This window comes from Chenopodium quinoa, unplaced genomic scaffold (genome assembly GCF_001683475.1).
Source record: "Chenopodium quinoa cultivar QQ74 unplaced genomic scaffold, ASM168347v1, whole genome shotgun sequence".
Classification (NCBI taxonomy): Eukaryota; Viridiplantae; Streptophyta; class Magnoliopsida; order Caryophyllales; family Amaranthaceae; genus Chenopodium; species Chenopodium quinoa.
Window position 1 is genome coordinate 748,160 of NW_018744939.1, and position 24,015 is coordinate 772,174.

Below are 24,015 nucleotides of genomic sequence, written 5' to 3' on the forward strand. Positions count from 1 at the left end.
CATGAAACCAAATCCATCTTCTCAATAACAGTAGAATAGTACCACCTTCAATATCTACATCAATGTCATCTTTTACTTCTCTCTCTTCACCCCATTTCTTCTCCACTAGTTTCCTCTCTTTCAAACAATCAAGTATTCCCACAAACACCCATTTCCTTCATAGATTCACGCACCCAAATCCACCCCACCAACTCACTCAATTTCACTCTTTCAACAGAAATTCACTCCAAAACAATGCAGCTCAATCATCAGATGCTTTTGTCCCCAAAAAACCGACGCCTAGGACACTTTTCCCTGGTGGGTATAAGCGGCCTGAGATCAAAATCCCCAACATTGTGCTCCAATTGAATGCTTCTGAGGTTCTGAATGATGGGTCAGTTGTTGATTTTGTGGATATGGTGGTTTCGAAGTGGGTTGGAATTGTGGTTGTTAATGGAGACGAAGGCGGTAGTGGTGGAAAGCTTTATGAGGCTGCTTGTTTGTTGAAGTCTGTGATTAGAGACCGAGCTTATTTGTTGGTTGCTGAGCGTGTTGATATTGCTGTTGCTGTTAATGCTAGTGGAGTTTTGTTATCTGATCAAGGTTTTCTTCTGCACCTTTTTATAGTTATTTTTATTTTTTTTAATTTTCAATTTACTGTAATTAAGTAAGGTTTGTTTTAATTTGTGTATGCTGTTAGTTTCTATGCATAGTGGAGTTTTGTTATCTGATCAAGGTTTTCTTCTGCACCTTTTTTTATAGTTATTTTTATTTTTATTTTTTTTACAATTTAGTGTAATTAAGTAAGGTTTGTTTTAATTTGTGGTATGCTGTTAGTTTCTATGCATAATTTGTGGTATAATTGATAAGGGTTTTGTCGATTTTGTGGTTTGTTGTTAGTTTCATTACCTAATTTGTGGTATAATTGATATGGGTTTTGTTGAATTTGTGGTTTGTTGTTAGTTTCATTGCCTAATTTGTAGTATAATTGATATGGGTTTTGTTGAATTTGTGGATTGTTGTTAGTTTCATTGCCTAATTTTGTGGTATAACTGATATGAGTTCCAATGAATTTGTGGTATGCTGTTAGTTTCAATTGCCTAATTTGTGGTATAACTGATATGGGTTTCGAATTTTGGTGTGCTATTAGTTTTTGTGGTATGTTGGGTGTGCTGTATTCACCTGATAATAACAGAACTTATTAAACCTTATTAGAACTTATTTTAGTTATAAATTGAACTTGGGTATCCCTTACCACTTATTAGAACATATTTTTCCCGAACTTATTCACCGTGTATAATGGACTTGTCTTGAAATAATTGGAAATAAGGTGAACAAAACATGACCGTCGTTTGTTTTCGTCATTTGATTAATTGATGGGTTGCATTTGGGATGGTATATTGGTTGATTTAGTGTCTGTTTGTGCAATAAACCTTTACTCTCGATGGCGCAGTTGAGGTAGTGAGGGTTTAAATTTTGGTTTAGAGTTTTTTACTTTTGATATCAAGTTCTTAAAGACTACGGAGTATTTTTTATTTTTATTTTATTTTTTTTTGTGGTTTTTAGTTTTTATTATTTCCATTGCTTGATTCTAGAAGGTTTAGTATGTGGGTCAATAATTTTGATCAAACTTTCAAAAATATTACAGACATGATCACCATTTATTGCCTCTTGAATATTAAACACTGGAGGCTTAAAGTGATAACAATGGAAGTAAATGTCTCATTAATGGGCTGATACCGCTTGTATATATCTACAGGTCTTCCACCAATTGTAGCAAGGAATACATTGATGAGTTCAAAATCAGACTCAGTAGTCCTTCCAGTTGTGGGAAAGATAGTGCAAACTGTGAAAGCTGCACTCAACGCTTCTAGAGCTGAGGGCGCTGATTTTCTTATTTATAGTATTCTTGCCGAAGAACCCGCTGAAAATTTCTTGAATTCTATTAATAATAGTGTCAAGATCCCGGTGTTTGTTGAAGTGGAATTGATAACAACTGGTTGGTCATTTGATGAAGTATCAAAGGTGCTTATGTCCAGTGCAAGTGGAGTTGTTACTTCATTGCAGGAATTGAAGTCTAGTGGTGATGGTCTTAGCAAAATTTTATATGACCCATCAGCTATAAATAGACTTGCTACAGACATAAGACGCCAGGATGAAGATTTAAGCTTCAATAAGCACGCGTTGAACACTGCTAATGGCTTTTCTGTTGATACGGGGATAGCTAGCTTTGTCAATCTAGAGGACAGAGAAATGCAGTTCATAAAGAAGGAAAGACGGTTATTAATGGAAGCAGTTGACACTATTGAGAAGGCTGCACCACTGGTGATCATTTATTGTTAACATTGGGTAGCTAAGTTATTTAAAGTGTCCTAACACTTCAACATATGTTCCTTATTGCACGTGACTCTTGATTGAGGATTAATTCTGATGCAGATGGAGGAAATTTCACTTCTCAATGATGCTATCTCACAACTTGATGAGCCATTTTTGCTGGTCATAGTGGTAATTGAGTGCTGAACTTCAACAAAATTCTGGTTCAAGGATAATATGGGTATTAGCTCTGATTTTCAATGAAAATTTTTCTGTCATGTTAGTATAATTTTACAAAATGTAATTGTAATTGGGTGGTCATTAGGGTAAAAATAATATATTGTGCATGAAAATCAGGGAATCATCAGCCTCTAATCCATTATAGAGCTTCTTATAAAATTTTCCTGTTCATGTATCTTCTTGGCTAACTTATACTTTTGCTCCTCTGAGGTTCATGAATTTGGTTTTATAAGGTGTTTTCTGAAAGTTATAGGTCTTGTATTAGGTAACTCTGAGGACTGAGGTATAGAAAACTCAAAATATCCTTTGTTGTTTAAAGATCTCTGGCTTACTATTCTTAAACTTTGATTGTAATAAATAGTATCTCTTTTCAGGTAGGACTTTTAATGACAATAACCCCTCTTTCAATCTTGGATCTCTGATGCATTTCTCTCTCTATATTCTCATTCTCAGTCTTAAATGACTAATTATATTTGCATTGAAGTTTTTCCTTTCTTTACTTCCATGCCTTCCTTCCTTCTCTCCCTTCCCTCATCTTTTTTGCTTCATTGTTCATCTTGAGACATCAAATATGGAAGGGGCTGCACCAGGCAGAAATCTTACCCAAATATCTGTGATTGTAATCCCAACAAAAAAAAACCTAGAAATGTGAACTAACACTCAGCTTAAACTTAGTTGCTGATATATTAGGAGCAGCAGCCATAGATTGGGTTTGGATCCAGTGGGTCTTTGGGACTTTTCCTGTAAATTTTCGCAATTGAAAAGGATGGAAATAGCGGTATACTTATATTTCTTGCCGTCTCTTCTTACATGTACAACTTCTTGTTTTCTTTTTATAAATTTTCTTGGCTATTTCCCTTTTTTGTCACTACTCGCTATTCATTTTTCTCTCTCCTTGATTTGGGTATCTGAATTTGTTGCTTTTCTACTGCATATGTGTTTGGGTTTGGGTGATATTGCATTGTAATCATTGATCAATAACCTCATAATCATGAATGTTTATGAATTTCGTTTAAAAACATTGCATAAAATGTGAATCATTTTATGGCTTCAAGACTTGTTTTAGTTGTTTCTTCTCAACACTTTAGAACTAGGTTCTAGTAACTCTACTCCTAAACTTTAAATGTGCCAGATCTTAGTGCAATTAGGAAGATCAAGGCCTATCTTTTTTATTAGGAGACGTTTGTGCTACAGAGAGAAAGACATTAAAGGGAAAAGAGACAGATAGGACAGGGATAGAGACATAGCCAAAGATGATTGTGGTGGCTGACTTGATCATTGGCTGATTGGTTATGATGGTAAAAGACAATGGATGTGGTGGTGGTGGATTTGTTAAACGGGAAAAAGGGAGTGAAGGGAGCAAATGAAGGGTTTTGTGGATAAGGGAGGAAATAATTCCAGAGTTGAGCGAGATAATTAAAAGAGTGCAGATCATTGATCCTTTGTCTCAGTAAGGTCATTATATGAGATATTTCCTATTTAGAGTCTTGTAGGATTATTTGATCTTCTGAACATGAGGGATATTATTAAGTTTTCTTTATGCCTATTATTTTGGCTTTAGAGTTATCTTCTTATTCGGTTTAACGTTAGTCGAATACCCTGTATAAAGTGATTTTTGTATGCTATTATTAGGTGGACGTTTTATGATAAAATTATAGTTAACTACCATTCAAACTTTACCTCAAGAATGGTTGCTTCCTGATTAAATTATATGATTTTCATCCTAAAATCACTTATATTTATTCATCCATCTAAGGATGCGCTCTATTCACCTTATTTTTACTTATCTGATCTTGTCAAGCCTTACTAAAACCTTATAAGAACTTATTTTAGTCGTAATTGAACTTATTTTAGATGCAATTATGCTAGTCTCAATTTGTAATGATTGTCAAACCTCATATCTCTCTACCCCATAATGTTTTTCCCATATTCCATTTTGGGTGTCCCAAAATGATTTTCCCTTTTTCTTTTATGGTGTCCCTATCTAATCATTTTGTCCTAACCTTTTCCAGAAAATTTTGCCCAGATTGAATATAGAATTCATGCAAATGTGCTTTTTGTTCTTTTATTCAGACATAAGTTAAATACAACAAAAGCATTTAATGTTCTATCTTCTCCAACGTTGAATTGTGCACTTTTCAATAGAAGTACACATACAAATGTACAATATTAAATGCAAATCATGTTTGTCCTAAATTTCTTATTTCACGAAAAATTTGACAATGGAAAAAACATTATTAGACGGAAAGAGTAATAAAGATATCCCCATATTTGCCAGTGTTCAAGCTTTAAACTCTAATGCTAAAGACCTACTTTTTCAATCATGCTTTTTTCCGTGAAAAAGCAGCCAAAAGCTGATTGTGCAAGGAGTGTTGTGTAAATGTGATTATTAAACTGGAAAAAGATTGTAAATGATTTGAAAGTTACTTTTATTACCATTGATGTTGAATGGCTAGTGTTTAGCACGAGTAAAAAACTGAGAGAAATTTCTGACAGGTTCATTTTTTAATTGGGAAAATAATTTTTTTTCCTTAGTTTCTGTTAGGTTAAAATTTTCAGTTACTTTGCAAAATACCTTTGAACCTTAACACTAAACTTCTGAATCTGGAAGTGTTCCATTTTGGGTCAGAGTCATTCCTGCTCTTTGATTGTGAACAGTGCAACAGTGAACTGTTTAGCAAAACTATGTTCATTTAAGAATTTGATGATTGAATTTCTCTATGAGTGCACCCTACAACATAATGTGTTATCTCTGTTGAAGAAGTTTATTACTCGGTTAATCTGTTATTGTCTTTGTGTACCAGGGTGAATTTAACTCTGGAAAATCGTCAGTCATCAATGCACTCCTTGGAGGAAAATTTGTGATGGAAGGGGTAGTTCCACCACCAATGAGATTACCTTCCTGCGCTATGCTGATATGGATGCTAAGGAGGAGCAACGTTTGTGTAAGGCTTCCTGATGGTCAAAATATTTGCTACCCTACCTGCCAAAATTCTAAATAAGGTTGGTTTTCTTGGTTGTTTTACTTTTTTTTTTTATTTTTTATTTTTTTATTTTTTGTAATTTAAGTTGGTGCTGTTGCTCATAGGCTTATGCATCCATATATTCCATTATTTTAATGTTAGATTATCAGATGCCTACAACTTTATTGAGCAATATTATTTTATGTAGATTTAGAGCATATGTGGTGTTATTTGAACCCAATCTTAGTCATCTTCAGTCATTTGTCATCATGTTGTTTGACTGTGTCATGAGATGAATTATAAGACTGTCGTACTTATGGTTTGCACCTTGACGCCTTTCTATCTGCCTAATAACCTTAAAAACATGAAAATACCCTTTAAGCTTCAAGAAATCAGATGACTGTTACAACATGCAAGAGAAAAGATTAAGCAAAATCAACAAACAAGAGGCGTCAAGAGCACATACATTTTATGGGGTTCATTATCAATTCATTAGCTATGTCCTCAAAGGCAGGTGAGATGAAGTGCTTTTTGTGATCTTGAAGAATATAGATTATGGAAGTAGGCAAGGTTAAGAATTAGGGAAATATATAATAATTCCTTAAACTAAAACAGAATAGGCCTGTAAAATAAGCTGTGAAAAAAAAAACACCATAGCCCATTATAACGGATAGCATAGGTTTTGGGACTTCACCCCTAAACTCCTAAACTGGAGTTCTTTGACCCCTAGACCCCGACTTGCAGACTGTAGGGTCACCCAAAATGATATATATTTTTTTTTGAAACACCCAAAAGGCCTAAATGATAGATTGATTCAAGGCATATGTGAACGATGACAAAAATATGTTAATCAAGAGCATATTGCTCTATCTTTCCTTGTAATATTGAGCTCTACAGCCTCCCGAGTCTTGAATTCTATGTACAATAGCTGTTAGAATTTTATTAATTATCAACAAAGAGGAAAAACAAAGAACATGGATGTAGTGTCGCATTCTTATTTTTCAGCATGCACCCGTGCAATCCATTTTTTATAACTTTTGTAACATGTAATTTTTTTGAAACATTTGCCTTCTGTGGGCAATGGTGGATCCCATGCATAAACTGTTGTAGTGTTGCTATGTGTCTTTTTCTGTAGTGTTTGGTTGCAGTCTACCCCTGGTTAGTCTGTAGCAGCTTTATGTATATGACTTGGTATGTAATTGAAACAATATGGAAAATAGAAAGTTAGAGTATCTGAGTATGTAAGATAAGATAGCAGGGAGTGTAATATAGCTGTTTATGACTTGATAATTGGTCAAATTTCACTTCATGTCTTTTTAGTCTTTTATAGATGCATTTTAATAATTGTTTTTCTCTTTATCATTGCTAATAAAAAGCCAAGTTACTTTTGGAAATAACATATTTGTGTACATTTATGTTACACCTCTTAATTCCTATCAATTTTCAGTATCTTTCTACCTGAATTGTCTCAGATTAGTTTCCACACTTTATTTATCATGTGTCCCAGATTACTTCCTTTGTCCCGAGGTTTTACTTAATCAATTTTTAATTGGGGCATAGTTGATGAGATAAAATCGGTGGAACCAAATGTAATATATGTGAGAGTAAAGTGGTGGACCCTTATTGCCATGGTTAATGATAGTATGGGGAATACTCAACGGGAGAACCCAAAAAGGAAAGTGGGGCCAACTTTAAGGGACAAAGTTGATTGAAGTAGTAATTTTTACACTTCTATTTTTGGAAAGATTCCACTACCAAAAAGGTAATGTTTCCGCACAGCCACAATCTCTCACATTGAATATTATTTTCTATCACATCTACCTTTTCAATATAATAATACCCTACTAGATTCTTTTATATGTCAAGACAAGTGTCAAAACTAATTTGGCAAGGAGGGAGTATTTCCTAAATCATGTTCATTTCTCAGCAGCTGCAATGTTGCATCTATAGCGCAAAAAATGATAATCTGGTTTGCAGTTTGGACTTCTTTTGAGAAGTATTGACTTTTTAAAATTTAGATTGTAGTTGCATATAGCCATGTAGAATAATAGATGCATGATCTCTGCCAAATATGATGCAATCATTTTTCTTTGTCATTGTGATCCTTCGACAAGTTTTTAATAGTTACAATTGTATATATGTAAAGAAAATATTTCATTGACATTACTTGATGCAGAATGTTTACACTATTTTAATTATGAGACAATATTTTTGAGCCGATTGCTTAAGTTAATGAATTTCCTTTTGTTATGTTAAATCAGATGGTTATTGTTGATACTCCCGGAACTAATGTCATTCTGCAAAGACAGCAGCGCCTCACTGAAGAATTTGTGCCTAGAGCTGATTTACTCCTTTTTGTTCTTTCTGCTGACCGTCCATTAAGTGAGAGTGAGGTATGTTTGCTTCTTGTGCTATCCTGTCATGCTCATTGTAAAGAATGAGAATCAGGCTGCACAACTCATTATCTTCTCCAATATAAGATGATTGTCCTTGTGATATTGGTTTATACTAAGGTTTGTTGACTGTTCTATCCAACTTATTTTGACGTGTTTGATCTGATCTTATTTTTCCCCAAAAATTGTCTATGCTAAGTCAAATCAAGTTAAAAATTATACATTTATATAGACAACACACATTCTATGTTTACTATGATGATTTGTATCAATCGATGCTTTGTTTAGACTTGACATTACTGAGCTATGGTTTACAATATAAAGTAAGACGGACCAAAAAGGAAAGTGAGCAATTAAATAGATGGAATGCTATATTTCTGATCTATGTAAAAAATTGCTAAGAATGTGATTTTTAAAATCAAGAAAAATCAAGTTTAATTTGTTTTTAGGGGTCAAATAGCCATTATAATATGGAGATGCTTGATAAGATTTTGTAGTAAACGAAAATCAATTGAAGTGTTGTGCGATATCGTAATTAAGTGGGGAGCTTTTTGTATAAAATTGCAGATGCGAACATCTACATCTAAAGAGCGCAATTGAAATTTGTGATTGTTGTGAAAGAATGCCATATAAATGAATGTTGGAAAGTGATTAGATTTTCCTCGTTTGGACCTTGTAAAGTAATTCTTGAAACTCATGAGCTCAACTTGTTGATTGTACCTCAACTGGCTCAAGAAATTTTCTCTTAATTTTCTTCAATGTTATAACAGTATAGTGCTATGTGATGAGGAGATAATGATCGTTGCCAGCTATTCCAATCACCAACTTAAGTAAGGTGATAAGCAAGGGTCATTTCCAAAGGAGTCATGCGAATAATACAGCGTAAAGCATGTGACAAGCTAGATCAAAAAGGATGAGTTGATTAGTTAACCACTACTATAGAGATGAAATCTAAAGGTATTATAGGGATAAACGATAAAGATAAGTTCAACACACATGCACAAGTTTAACTGGTTGAAATTAGGGAAGAGTTGATAGCCTACTTCGAACCATAAATGGATTACAAGATTGATTTATTGGAACAAGAACAAATTGACAGACGCAAGAGTTCTTTTACTTCACATTAAGGTATCATTAATATCATAAATTTTATAGTCACGATTGCTAATGACACTATATTAATTTCACATGTTATGCCTATGCGAACACGTTTAAATTCAACTAATCAATCAATTCAAGAGGCTAATAGTTAGCTTTACAAAATCAAGAATCCTAAACATGCACTAATTAGGCTTCCATCAATGCAATCAAACTACATGGGAACTCAAGAATCATAATAACCATTTGATTATTCCCCTAAATCCCCGAGTAGTCACAAACATGCATGGTAGGGTCTCCACCTTACCCCTAGCTAAGAGACTACTCACTAATGTTTAAAAACTCTTTCATAGCACTAATTAAGAAGTCTTTGGAAATTGACATAGTTATGTGTGATGGATCAGCAATTGGGTCGGCCCATTAAGGTCTACCAGCGAAGGGCTAAGATGGGTCAGGCTAAGATGGGTCAAGTTCACCAAGTGGGCCAAGTGCATGAAGTCAACAGCAACGGTCACCAGGAGGAAGTAGAAACAGAATTGGAAGAGCAAGGAGAGCAGTAGCTTTTGGCATAGAAGTCAATTTGGGAAAGAGACAAGCTTGAAAAGGAAGAGACACCACTTTAGTAACCATGGCAAAAAGATTGATACTCCCTAAGCTTTGGAGGTCAACCATTATTAGTTTTAGGTTATGTTAGTGCTTGAGTATAAATTGTAAGGTAGGTAGTATTAGCCGATATCCAGAAATTTGTATGAACAACTTCAAGAGAGTGGTAGCCTAAAGCTGCTAGTGAGACTAATAGCCTCAAGTTATTACTATCTTGTAATCCTTTCATTTTAATTATTAATCAAATTACTCAAGCTTACCACTAATCACTGTGACATTAATTACAATCAATTGTGAGAAAAACAAGTCCCCGACAACTTGGTATTAGAGCAGGCGGTCATGGCAAGAGGACCGTCGCTGAGTCAGCGTGCCGACGCGGCAAAAGAAAGGCTGGAAACCGTCGAGTCACGACTGAAGTCGATCGGAGAGGCGCTCGCAGCCCAAGACGCCTCCATTGGGCGCGTTGTGGGTGAGGCGGTTAGCAAGGCCATGGTGGATGCCCAGAAGGCAATCACCGACAATTTCGCCTTGTTGTTTGAAGCGGAGAAGAAGCGACAGGAAGATGATAGAATTAGAATAGAAGGGCGAATTGACCGTTTCCGTGATGACCAGGAACTTCGAGCGAACATGGCAGCAAGGGCAAATGAGCAGTTCCGGGAGGAGGTTAAGGCTGCCATAGCCGCCGCAACCACGGGGCCCGGAAATAGGCCGCCACTGACTCCACTGGAGATAGAAGAGAACAGTCGGCTAACAATGGTGAGAACGATGTGCGCACTCCTCTCAATAGGAGATTCGGGATGCCAGAGTGGAGGCAGAGGGACCCACGGGGTTGGACTGAGGAAGGTGGTGGAGACGGCGGGCGGTGGAAACCGAAGAGGCTCGACATGCCGGTGTTCGATGGCAAGGATCCGGACAATTGGGTAATGAGGGCGGAGATGTATTTTGACTTTAATCAACTTTCCGACGCCGACCGAGTGACGGCGGCGATGGTCGCGATGGACGGACCGGCCTTGCAATGGTATCATTGGGAGAATAGGAGGCGCCCGTTCGGCCACTGGAACGACCTCCGATGTCGCCTTCTGAAGGAGTTCCGTTCCACTAGCTCGGGGATCCTACAAGAGCAGTGGTTGGCCGTGACTCAAACGGCAACCGTCGAGGAGTATCGGAGAAAATTTATAGAATTAGCTTTCCCTTTGGAGGATATACTAGAGGAAATCATGAGGGGGCAATTTATTAATGGGCTGAATGAGGAAATTAAAGCTGAGATCCGATTATTGGATCCGGGAACGTTAGAACGGGCCATGGATCTGGCCGGAAATTGAAGTTCGAAACCGGGTTAACAAGGGGAAAGGAGGACCCGGACCGTGGCGAACCGGACCGAGTCAGACTGGACCGGGTTCGAGCGGGGCCAACAACAGTAGGCCGCAAGGAGGGCTGATCTCCACTTATGGGCTACCTAGCCATTCAACGCCCAACAAGAATTGGGCTAGGCCCACCGAATCTCAAGGGTCTGTTAATTGGAGTAAGCCCAGCAACAGCCTAGCTTCAAGACCCATGAATGAACCCAGAAGATTAACTGAAGCAGAATTGCAAGAGAGGAGATCGAAGGGACTTTGCTTTAGGTGTGATGAGAGATGGGGTGTGGGGCATAGGTGCAAGAGGAAGGAACTCAGTGTGCTCATGGTGTCTGACGGGCCGGAGGTGGAGGAAGAAGGGGGCGAAGAGGAGTTAAGAGGAGGAAGTTAAAATATCCTTGTGCTCGGTGGTTGGACTCACGAACCCGAAAACTATGAAGCTGCGGGGAGTCTTGCAAGGGAAGGAGGTCGTGGTGATGATAGACCCGGGAGCAACCCACAATTTTTTATCGCTCCGGGTTATCGAGGAAGCTAAGGTTCCATTAAGCGAAGGTGGAGAGTTTGATGTTTCACTAGGTAATGGGGAAACCGTGAGAGGGAGTGGAGTGTGTAGAGGGGTGAAGATCAAATTGAGTGGGGGAGTGACCTTGGCAGAGGATTTTTTACCATTGGGATTGGGGAACGCCGATGTCATTCTCGGGGTGCAATGGCTTGAGAAACTTGGAGCGGTTACAACAAATTGGAGAACTCACATTATGAGTTTTACTATTGCCGGTGTGCCTATCACCTTGGTGGGCGACCCAACACTAGAGAAAACGCAAGTATCCCTCAAAGCCATGATCCGAAATATTAGTAAGAATGGAGGTGGGGTGTTGGTAGAAATTAACCGTGTAGAAAGTGAGGAGAGACCGAAGGAAGGAGTAGTGGTGCCGGAGTGTTTGCGCGGGGTGGTGGAGAGATACCGTGGGGTGTTCGAAATGCCTAGTGGGTTGCCGCCCAACCGAGGGCATGAGCACGCCATCACCTTGAAGGAGGGGAGCAACCCCGTTAGTGTGAGACCATATAGGTATCCTCAAGTGCAAAAAGATGAGATAGAAAGACTCATCAAAGAGATGATGGATGCCGGAATCATCCGACCCTCTACTAGTCCTTTTAGTAGCCCGGTGTTGCTTGTGAAGAAGAAGGATGGCTCTTGGCGGTTTTGTGTTGATTACCGTGCTTTGAACAAGGAAACGGTGCCGGATAAATATCCTATTCCGGTGATTGATGAGCTCCTTGATGAGCTACATGGAGCGGTAATTTTCTCCAAGTTGGATTTAAAGTCCGGTTATCATCAAATTCGGGTGAGGCCCGAAGATACTCACAAGACGGCTTTTAGAACCCATGAAGGGCACTATGAGTTCTTAGTCATGCCTTTTGGATTAACTAACGCTCCCGCTACTTTTCAATCATTGATGAATGATGTGTTTAGGCCATTTTTGAGGAAGTTTGTCTTGGTGTTCTTTGACGACATTTTGATCTATAGTAAGAGTGAAGAGGAGCACGTGGAACATGTAAGAGTAGTGCTTGAAAAGTTGGCCGAAAACATGTTGTATGCGAATATCAAGAAGTGTGGGTTTGGAAGGAGGGAGGTAGCGTATCTTGGTCATGTGATTTCGGCTAAGGGTGTAGCCATGGATAGTGAGAAGATAGAGGCAATTTTGAAGTGGTAAGCGCCAACAAACTTGAGAGAGTTGAGGGGTTTCCTCGGCCTTACGGGATATTATCGCAAGTTTGTAGCGAACTACGCCCAAGTAGCGGCACCTCTCACGGCCCAACTCAAGAAGGATGCCTTTGGGTGGTCCTTAGAGGCCACAAGAGCTTTCGAAGCTCTCAAGGGAGCTATGGTCAAGGCACCGGTGTTAATCATGCCCAATTTCTCTAAGGCTTTCGTAGTAGAAACCGATGCTTCGGGTTTTGGTGTAGGGGCGGTGATGTTGCAAGAAGGGAGGCCGATAGCCTATTATAGCAAGTTGTTAGGAGTGAGAGCAAGAGAAAAGTCCATTTATGAGAAAGAGCTCATGGCAATTTGTTTGGCTATCTTAAGGTGGAAACACTACCTTTTAGGTAGGCGTTTCATAGTTAGAACCGATCAACAAAGCCTTCGGCTCATCACACAACAAAGGGAGGTGGGAGGTGAGTATCAAAAGTGGATGAGGAAGCTCGTGGGATTTGGTTTTGAAGTGCAATATCGGCCGGGAGCGTCAAATAGGGTCGCAGATGCTCTTTCAAGAAGAGATCAAGGCAAGGTGCAGCTTAGTACCATGGTTCATTCACATTCTGTTGTTGATTGAAAAGAGTTGGAAGCTGAAATTGAGAAGGATCAGTGGTTGGCCCAGATTCGAGTGGGCCTAGAAAAGAAAGAAGAAAGTCCAGTTGGATTCCATTTGGAAGGCCAGAGAGTCATGTTCAAAGGAAGGATTGTTCTGCCAAAGAAGTCCACCTTCATTCCACGACTGCTTCACGAGTACCACAACACTCCAATCGGCGGTCATGAAGGGGAGGTCAAAACTTATCTCCGGCTCGCCGCCGACTGGTTTTGGGTGGGAATGCGGAGGATGATTGGTGATTATGTACGGAGCTGCGATGTGTGTCAGAGAAGCAACGGAGTCCCCTTGGGCTACTTCAACCGTTGCCGATTCCGGCAGCCATATTTCGATGGATTTCGTGGAGGGTTTACCGCTGTCAAAAGGGGTCGACTCGGTGTTAGTGGTGGTTGACCGCCTGTCGAAATACAGCCATTTCATCAGCTTGAAACATCTGTGTAATGCCCTTAAAGTAGCAGATTTTTTCACCCGTGAGATTGTGCGATTGCACGGTTTTCCGTCCACCATAGTCTCCGACCAGGATCGTGTCTTCATGATTATTTTCTGGCGAGAACTCTTCCGACTCCAGGGGACCCATTTGAAGCGCAGCACCGCCTATCACCCTCAGTCTCACGGTCAGACGGAGATCGTCAATAAGGGGTTGGAGACATACCTCCGGTGTTTTATCGCCGGAAAGCCCAAGCAGTGGGCAGCGTGGCTGCATTGGGCTGAGTACGCCTACAACACTTCTCCCCATACTTCGACCAAATTGACACCATTCAAGGTGGTTTATGGGCGGGATTCGCCAAAACTCTGGCGCGTGGGCAGCGGCCACACCCCGGTTGATCAACTGGAGGAGTGGTTGAAGGAAAGGGATGCAATCTTAGATGAGTTGTGGGTCAAACGCCGGCAAGACGAGCACTTCGAGCCTGGAGATGAAGTATACTTGAAACTCCAGCCGTATCGGCAGCGATCTCTGGCGATCCGCCCTCATGAGAAGTTAGGGGCGTGGTTCTATGGGCCGTTTTCGATCTTGGAGAAAGTGGGCAAGGTGGCTTACCCACTGGATCTCCCGGCCACCTGCAAAATCCACCCTGTCTTCCACATTTCCCAGCTCAAGAGAGCAGTTGGGGTGGCTCCGGTTAATCCCACGATTCCGACTCAACTCACGGCGGACCTGGAACTCGTCGTCCAGCCGGAGACAGTGCTTGAGGTGCGTCAGAACACGGGAACAGGACAGCCTAAGGTGCAAGTTCTAATTAAATGGCAAGGGTTGCCACCGTTTGAAGCGACTTGGGAGGACGCCGCCACCATCATCGAGCGTTTTCCGACCTTCCACCTTGAGGACAAGGTGAATCTTGAGACGGCGGGTATTGTGATGGATCAGCAATTGGGTCGGCCCATTAAGGTCTACCAGCGAAGGGCTAAGATGGGTCAAGTTCACCAAGTGGGCCAAGTGCATGAAGTCAACAGCAACGGTCACCAGGAGGAAGTAGAAACAGAATTGGAAGAGCAAGGAGAGCAGTAGCTTTTGGCATAGAAGTCAATTTGGGAAAGAGACAAGCTTGAAAAGGAAGAGACACCACTTTAGTAACCATGGCAAAAAGATTGATACTCCCTAAGCTTTGGAGGTCAACCATTATTAGTTTTAGGTTATGTTAGTGCTTGAGTATAAATTGTAAGGTAGGTAGTATTAGCCGATATCCAGAAATTTGTATGAACAACTTCAAGAGAGTGGTAGCCTAAAGCTGCTAGTGAGACTAATAGCCTCAAGTTATTACTATCTTGTAATCCTTTCATTTTAATTATTAATCAAATTACTCAAGCTTACCACTAATCACTGTGACATTAATTACAATCAATTGTGAGAAAAACGAGTCCCCGACATTATGCTAGAGTTGAGATTCAACTAGTCACTATGGTAAATAACATCATGCTTGATAGGAACTAAACAAAGAGAAATCAAAGGGCAAATAGCTAAATCATTATCTATAGAATAATCTATCACTAATTAAACATACTAGTTTCAAGCAATTAACACTAGTTAGCTGGATTAAGATTGAACTAAGATTAAGAGAGCTAAAAGTTCATGCTTTTGGTTTTTTAGTAAATAATAAAGGATAAACATGAGAAGTATGAAAGAAAAAAACTAATATGCTTGATAAATTATCAATTTTTTCCAAGAACTCTTCAACTTCTCTCTTAAAAAAATACTCTCTTTTAAAGGCTGAGCTTTCCAAAAATTATAAGCTGTCCTAATTTATTGATGTACTCCATATGAAACTATATATGCTCCCCCTTAAATTACAACTTAAAAGTGGATTAAAACAACTTGGATAGTAGATAGAAGTTTTGAGTCCACCTTCAGAAAATTCATGAATGCAAGAGTACTGGGCACCCACTCCTTGGTCACTCAGAGGCCACAAAGCCACTTGAAACTAATTGCAGCCTGCTCTATTGTAGTTGGAGCGTTTTACACTGCTGCTCTTTGAGTCCTCCTCGATGTTTATTGCCCTTTCTTGTTCCTTGATTTCTTTTCCTACAACACAAAACACGTGAGAGTATCAAACTACTAAAAAACAAGGGGAAAAGTGCAATTAGAGGGCATAAAAGGGTAAGATAGGGTTAACTTACTAATAGATGAATAAGTATGAAAATGAAAAAAAAAAAAAGGAAAGAAAGGGTATAGTAGGTCTAGAAAAGGGGAAAACATGCTAGAGTGCTACCAATATTGTTGCATAAATGCCACTCATCAGAGTTTGTAGGTCCTGGCATATAATACTTTCTCCAGTTAATAATATCAAAGAAAACTTTAGAATATAATACTGTTGTTACTACTCGTCTGAAGATAAAAAGAGAGTATGGAAGAGAAAAAACGGTGGGCCAAATTAAGTGAAATATTTTATGTCATCTGCCAAATAAGATTATAATGAGTTGTTCTTTATGGAACTACGATAACAGAAATTTAGTAGTTATTGTAGAAATTAGCGAAATATTACTAAAATTTTGGATATTCAAGTAAAACATGGACCTTGCAACGGGAATGTTTCCTAGGTCATCCACTAATCAGTAGGTATGCAAATAATTGATAAACACACCACAATCTTTTGGGTGTTGGGAGGTATAGAAAAAGTTTTTCCTATGTGTGTGTTTACTTATGGTCTGATGATTTCCTTCTTCTATCTTAAGGTTTTAGGAAATCCTGAGCTGATCTTATTCTAGATAACCAATCTGTAATCATATTCTTGCCTAAATGCCTAGGATAAGTTTTACATTATTTGAGTTCCTTTGGATACAATTTTTATTACATTTTATCTAAAGGTTAGAAATAAGCTTTTTGTTGCATGTTGTCTGTGATGGTGTTGTGTTTTCTGAACTGATAGAGTATTGATGAAACTTAGTATGGTTGATTGTAGAAGAAATTAATGGTGCTAATGCTGGTTACCCTATGGTAGCAAGTCTTGTTTAGTTATTATCCTTTTAACACATTGGGATAAGTTGATGCTTTTGAATGTTATTTCAAACTGGTGTTAATTTCAGACCTCATTTTATGTTTTTCAGGTTGAATTCCTACGCTATACTCAGCAGTGGAAGAAAAAAGTACTATTCTTGTTGAATAAAGCCGATCTATACAGGAATGGCAATGAGGTATAATTGTAACTTAAATTGAGCATTGAAAGTATCACAAACCTAATTGGTGATTAGTTATAAGCAAATAATAGATCAGGAGACAAGTTACGATAAAAAAGTGCTCCTTTTTATCTTCCTATATATTTTTTCTTGAAGATGGAAAAACAACTAGTAGACGTATGAGGCAGCAGAGTTCATGACCTATGTGCACTGAATTTTGAAAATTTGGGATCTCATAGTTGCCTTAGATCCTCTGCAGGTATGCAATGAGCGTAGCGATGTAGAGGATCCAGACATTTAATTGAGAATTGTGTATAGTTGGGAATTGGGACTGTGAATTGCAGTCCTAGCTAGCTACTGCACATGATATGCCTTTTGTTTTTATCTGTTAGTCCTTCATTTCCGGAGGTGTAACATAACCCTTTCTACTAATTTGATGCAGCTTGATGAAGCCATTACATTTGTAAGAGATAATGTGCGAAATTTGCTGAATGTAGAAAATGTGACTCTATTTCCTGTATCTGCACGCTCTGCTCTTGAAGCAAAACTTGCGACTAATGATGGAACAGTTCAACAAAATCTAATGTCTGAATCCTACCCAAGCTCTCAGACTTTTGATGAATTTGAGAAATTTCTATATGACTTCATGGATGGTTCAACAACTGCTGGTCTTGAGAGGATGACAATTAAGCTTCAAACACCTCTTGCAATTGCTGAGCGACTATTGTCTTCCTGTCAAACACTGGTGACACAGGACTGCAGGTATGCCCAGAAGGACTTAATATCAGTGAAGGATTTAGTTCGCAGTGTTGAGGAGTATAGAAGGAAAATGGAAAACGAGAGCAATTCGTGGAGTCGGCAAATTATCTCACTGGTATACGGCATAAATGATTCCAAATTTTAGGTTTAACTAATCTTATTTCATCATTGCTTTGTTCACTAGTCTATTGATTTGACCTTGTGAATCAACTGCAATAAAATGAAAAATTGAAAAGTGTATCAGATTTTTCCATTCTTGCTGCCAGTATTCTCTAGTCCTGGCTCTCACAAACATATTGGAAAGTTGTATTTATATATTTTTTTCTCCACTCTTGCACTAAATGAGCCTTTGGTAGATGAAGTATGACCTAGAAAGTGTGGTAAAAGTTACACTTGGCCTGAGTCTATATTTGTAGTATTAACTTGCTTGGTTATCTGAAAAAAAAATCTATGAGATGATTACTGATGCCTGGGTGTAATTGTATAACTGTAGGTTGGCAGTGCAAAAGAGCGTATGTTAAAACTTGTGGAATCTACCCTGCAGCTATCCAATTTGGATATTGCTTTTTCAATGTTTTTGGGAGGAGACAAATCCGCATCAGCCGCCACACAGAGTATTCAAAATGACATTGTCAGCCCTGCACTTGCTGATGCTCAAGTAAGTTAGATTCCTAGTAACTATACGCCTGTATCTTCCCCTTCAAGCTGTGCTGCTGCTTTTAGCCTTTTATGTGGAGTTGCAATGGGGTGAAGTGAATGTGTCTTGCTACCATATTGGTTCATTGCAAAGGGAAACTTTACTCGGAACCTTGGTGGAGGGGATTTTAGTTTTGATTATTTGATTTGGGGGAGGGTGTGTTTGGTTAATAAAAGAAGGTTGTTTGGCATGAGAATCTTTTGCTATAGTCAATTAGGATGTAGATTTTGATTGGTTTGATTTTTCCTTGCCAACTTAGCTTCCTTTGTGAGGATTTTGCTGGGTCTTTTGACTGGATTTCTTTTAACCAGCTTGCATAGATCAGTACTGTCAACTGTGTATATGCTACCTCCACTATTTAATTTGCTGAGGGCCAAGGAGGGAGGTGGGAGAAGGGGTGGGGGGGGGGGGGTGGAGGACATATCTCTTTCCATCCTTTGGTGCTCTTCAATTCTTAAATTTTGAATTGTTAATTTCAAAAAATTGGATTTCTCCATTATTCCTAAAGAAGTTGTTTGATTGATCTTCAATTATGTTCTAGCCTTCCCCCCCCTCCCCCCACCAAAACCCCACCCACCCTCCAGGTTTCAGAATAGTGAGAGACTGATACTTGGGAACCCATAGTTTCAAGAGCTTTAAGACTAGAAGCTATTATGAATAGGTGCAAATGAGATGGGAAAAAACCTCTAGTCTCTATCGTAGCTTAATAGTCCATGGTGTAAAGAACCAAATTTAGCCCTTTGAATATCATGAATGGAAACTACGTTGCTTCCTTCTGGCATGAATTTTCATACTAATTGTGTTTACATCTAGATGACTGATTTTAGGGTCTGACACCTCAGTTATCTTGTTCATCTATTGACAGTGGTTGATAGTCTCTGCTGATCCCTCAAATGTCTTTTTATTCCATATTAAAATGACAGAGGATTATTTCTAGCAATTCTTGGAATTATTACTGTTATTGACTCCAGAGCCAGGACAGATAGAGATATCTGTTAAGTGCTTGCCTGCTGTCTCTTTGATTTGTCTTCGAGTCATCCAAACCTCTTTGTTTGTGAATATTCACTATGAGGATAGCATATTTCTGTTACTTTAGCGTCTTTTTTCCCTGTAGTTATCCATAAGTTTATTAGGACCATCCTCACATATCAATGACAAATCCAAATACAAAGTTTGATAATAATTACTGAAATGTTGCATTCCAGTTTTTTGTGAAAGGTAGAAAGATTGCGGGATTTGATGATCTTGGCCATCTTGCTGGTAGCACTTAAAGCACTCCAAGCTTTAGGTCACCCGCAAAGTAAATTTAGGTTTGAGGAAGAAGGATACATATTCCAGCAGGCGCATATATTCTGAAATTGGGCTATATAAGAGGGAAGGAAGGAAACCATTTCTGTTTTTTAGAGTTGACTGTTGTTCACGAGTGTCAGGTGCTTCTGTTTGGCTCAATTATTACAAGATAAATGGCAATAGATCCTTTTTTTTTTTTTGGTTTGCTCGACAACCAAACGGCTTTTCAACTCAAGGGGACATGTTAGATGAATTTGATGACTTGCATGGTTTGTTGAACCTGCTCCATATTTGCTGATAATGGATATGATGTGATAATGTAGATCATCTTTTGATATCTTAATCCCCCCCCCTCCTCGTCTTCGTTTTGTTTGTTTGTTGGTTGGTTTTTTTGTTGTTTGCATTACGGTAACATATTTGTTAAGTGGACTTTTAACTTAGTGGTACATGTTAGTGAGATGTGATTAATGAACTGCATTTGTTTAAAGAACGCAGGAAATCCATAATACTGGATTGTTTAGATGCAGATCATTCTTCTATACACAATATGCCGTGCTATAGTAGCTAAGAACCTTCATTTAGAAGGCCAAAGTCACTGCATAGGTTTATCAAGCTAAATAATGTGCATGGTCCAAAAAAAGTGGGCAGCGTAGCTTATGCTTTTGTCCAAGAGGCTAGAATGAGACTATTTCACTCACCTTGTATTAACTACTTCAACCAACCAATGTGTCTATATGTGAAGATATGTGAATTATTTAGTTGATCTAAAGCTGTTCAGCATTTAAATATGCTTCTAGTAATTAATCTATTTCCTTCTTTTGGTACAAAAATAAAATGTTGAATGGAGAAATACACTTAAACTACAATTAATACTTTTCTGAAGGTGTATTGGAAGAATATAATTGTTCTTTTGATCATCAGATGGTTGCATACTTATTTTTAATCTCCCTGTTATAAATTGATGTGAAAAAAATGCTGATCTCTTTGCACATCCTTGAATGATCAATTCAAATCTTGTGGATAAAGTGGGCAAAAAATTAGGCCAGATTTTAATACTTTTTGATGGATGGTATGGAGAAACTTTGAAATTTGTGAGTTTTAATATGACGGTTTTCAAAAAGATTTTCCTAATTTTGGCCAACTTTGTTGTTTTAATGTTTGGCCTCGCAGAGCAGGTGTCTCTAGTCGTTTTTGTTTTGTTGTCTGGCATTAAACTATTTTCTCTTAATTTATCATCATAGCAGAAGTCTTTGTTTTCTTTATTTGATTTGGTTTCAAAAACAGAGGATTCTTAGGGAATATACGTCCTGGTTAAGAGAAAACAACATGCATGAAGGTATGCAGTATAAGGAGACATTTGAGAAAAGATGGTCTGTACTTTTTGACTCACACCACGAAGGGGATTTTACCAGTAATCTTCTGCTGAGAGAAGTTGATACCCAGAGCTTGAAATCAATAGAAAAGTTTAGTGGTACTGCAGCTTCAAAACTTTTTGACCAAGAAGTTCGTCAAGTGGTGAGTGCCATGTTCTGCAAATCTTCTTTCATCTATTTTGATTTCACATTTGGAAATTAGGAGCCTATGTTGCTCTTTACCTCAAATTATTATTACCTGATAGGTATTGCCAACAACCACAGCATAGTTTTATTGTCACATTTTAACTTATGTATAGGTTGAGGTTGAACCATTTCTAACTGCCCCTTTCTTCTCTCTCTGTAGTTCTTCGGAGCTTTTGGAGGTCTAGGAGCTGCTGGTTTATCTGCTTCACTACTGACATCAGTTTTGCCAACTACATTAGAAGACCTTCTAGCACTTGGACTTTGTTCTGCTGGCGGGTGATATATCTTTTTCCATCTCCTTGTTGAATTGTCTGATTCCACAATATCTGCTGTGCACATAGAATCTGTTCTTTTTATGACGAGAGTTATGGCCTGTTACCTGATGGAGCATCATTGATGGTCTATATAGTTTATAAATGCTCTTTATCAGAAATTTATTTGAACATGTTAATTGGTATTTTAAGGGTAGTTTTTACTCCTTAGCCCCTTCACAAAAAGTATGTTACATTTCTTTGAAGTGATGTTTCAATGATTAAATATGTAGGCTTGCTAACATAAATTCAAACGTAAATCTTATATTAATGATATTATTATCCAATATCCCATATCACCCACACTTCTACCTCAAGATGTAATCTAACACATTATTCAATCTAAACCAAACAACAACCTACGATATGACAAGTTTGTTTGATTTCTCTCAAATTTTGTGACTAGCAAAAGCACACGCTTTTATTGGGATGTAGAATTGTTTTTATTTTATTTTATTTTATTTACATAAATTGATGATAATGGTAGGAGTTGACATATTATAAATATTCTTATCTTTAATAAACAATTGCATGACAACTGGGACTTCAAATCTTCAATATCAAACTGTTTCCCTTGTTAATAATATACTCCCTATGTACTAGGATAAAAGGCATGTTACTTTTCATTAGATTCATTATAGAAAACTGTTGTACTTTTTTGTAATTTCTTAATGAGCAAGTTCTTCGATTTATCCTATTGCATTAAAATTTGATGTAGTTTTATGTGCAAAGATATTAGTGAATCCTGGTCTTTTCAAGATTTTAGGAATCCTCATGTATTTTTTTTGGGCAAAATTGCATTATATTAACATCTAAGTTGTTCTAACTTTTCATTTCACCTTGATTACCCACATTGGGTTCTTGAAACTTGGACATGGGTATGCCAATTAGGGTGTGTTGGATGGTTGAAGAAAATGAAATGGTATGGAATCAAATGAGAGGGAATGGGTGATAACATCACTTGTATGGATTGTTTGATGTTAGAATGGAATGGAAACAAATGAGGGAGGAAGGATATTAAGGAGGGTACATGATGTGGTACCACTGTGTTTGAGAGGGTTATAGGAGATTGTGGAGGTTAAGGAATCATTTACCGTCAAGCAAGGAGAATTGTACCATACCCCTCAAACAACACAACATATAATGGAGTTTTTTTTGTGATTCCATTTCCAGCTCCTTGAATTTTCATTCCAAACTTTCAGGACATTTCATTTATGACCAAATATGCAAATTTTAAGATGGGCTATCTGACACTTGAAGTGGGTGTGTCCGAGATTTAGATGGCACATACCTGCGCAGCTGCGCCCAACACTTCTGGTAGAGTTAACTTTTGCCAAAATATTCTACCTTTCAGTCTGATACTTCTATTAGAGCTAACTTAGATTACAAGAACTAATGCTTTCTCCAATAAGCATTTTATTTTTCTATTAACTGAGTAATTAGGTTAACTAAATGTTGGTTTGAATAGTAGTCTATTGCAACGATCGTGGTGGTTCAACAATGAGATAGTTGGTCGGAAGGTTAATTTGATTACTTAAGCAACAAGCTTTCGTGCATAACACTGGCTTTAGGCAATGACTCTCCAATGTCAATACATCAATTTTTCTGGATACCCTCCTCATACAAAGCTACTACTATTTATATTACTACTACCATCTAAGAATTGGCAAACAAGGCGTTAATTACTTAGAGTATTGTTCTTGTCTTCTTTCCCCTTTTGCACAATAGCAAACAAATAGCTAAAGGTATCTTGGCTCCCGTCTGCCTCCTCTTGTAGTGGCCACGGCTTGGTGTTGTTGGTCTGTCCTCGTTGTCTCTTTTATCGCTTGCTGTAGGTGAGTGTTATGGACTTACGGGTGGTGGGAATGGGTTCATTGCAACATTTCCCCCCAAAAGAGCCACCTTGTCCTCAAGGTGAAAGTCCGGGAACCTCGCCTTGATGCCTTCGGTGTCCTCCCAAGTCGACTAAAACTCTGACCCTCCTTGCCACTTAATTAGGACTTCCTTCCCCGTACCTCGCCCCGCCTTAAACCGCATGTCCAACACACTCTCGGGCTCGACTATCAGCTTTAACTCTGGTGTGATTTGAGTTGGAATAGTGGGCGAACTTGGTATATCCCGAGGTGCCTTCTTAAGTTGTGACACATGAAACACGGGGTGTATGCGACAATCATCGTTTAACAACAATTTATAAGCCACCTTCCCCACGCGTTGCACCACCTTAAACGGTCCATAGTAGCGGGCTGCCAACTTTTCAAAGGGTCGCTTGGCCAATGACCTTTGGCGGTATGGTTGGAGTTTGAGGAACACATAATCTCCCACTTAAAATTCCACATCCCGGCACTTCCCATTTTCATATCTCTTCATAACTTGCTGAGCCCTCAACAAATTCATCTTCAATTCATCGAGTATCATGTCCCTTTCTTGTAACACTTCTTCGATGGTATCCACTGCCGTTTGCCCAGCTCCAATTCGAATTA

General features: G+C 38.5%; 1 pseudogene; it reads left to right on the forward strand.

Moving 5' to 3' along the window:
• On the forward strand, positions 1-22,879 carry LOC110706218 (annotated as a pseudogene).
• Positions 22,880-24,015: the final 1,136 nt, after the last annotated feature.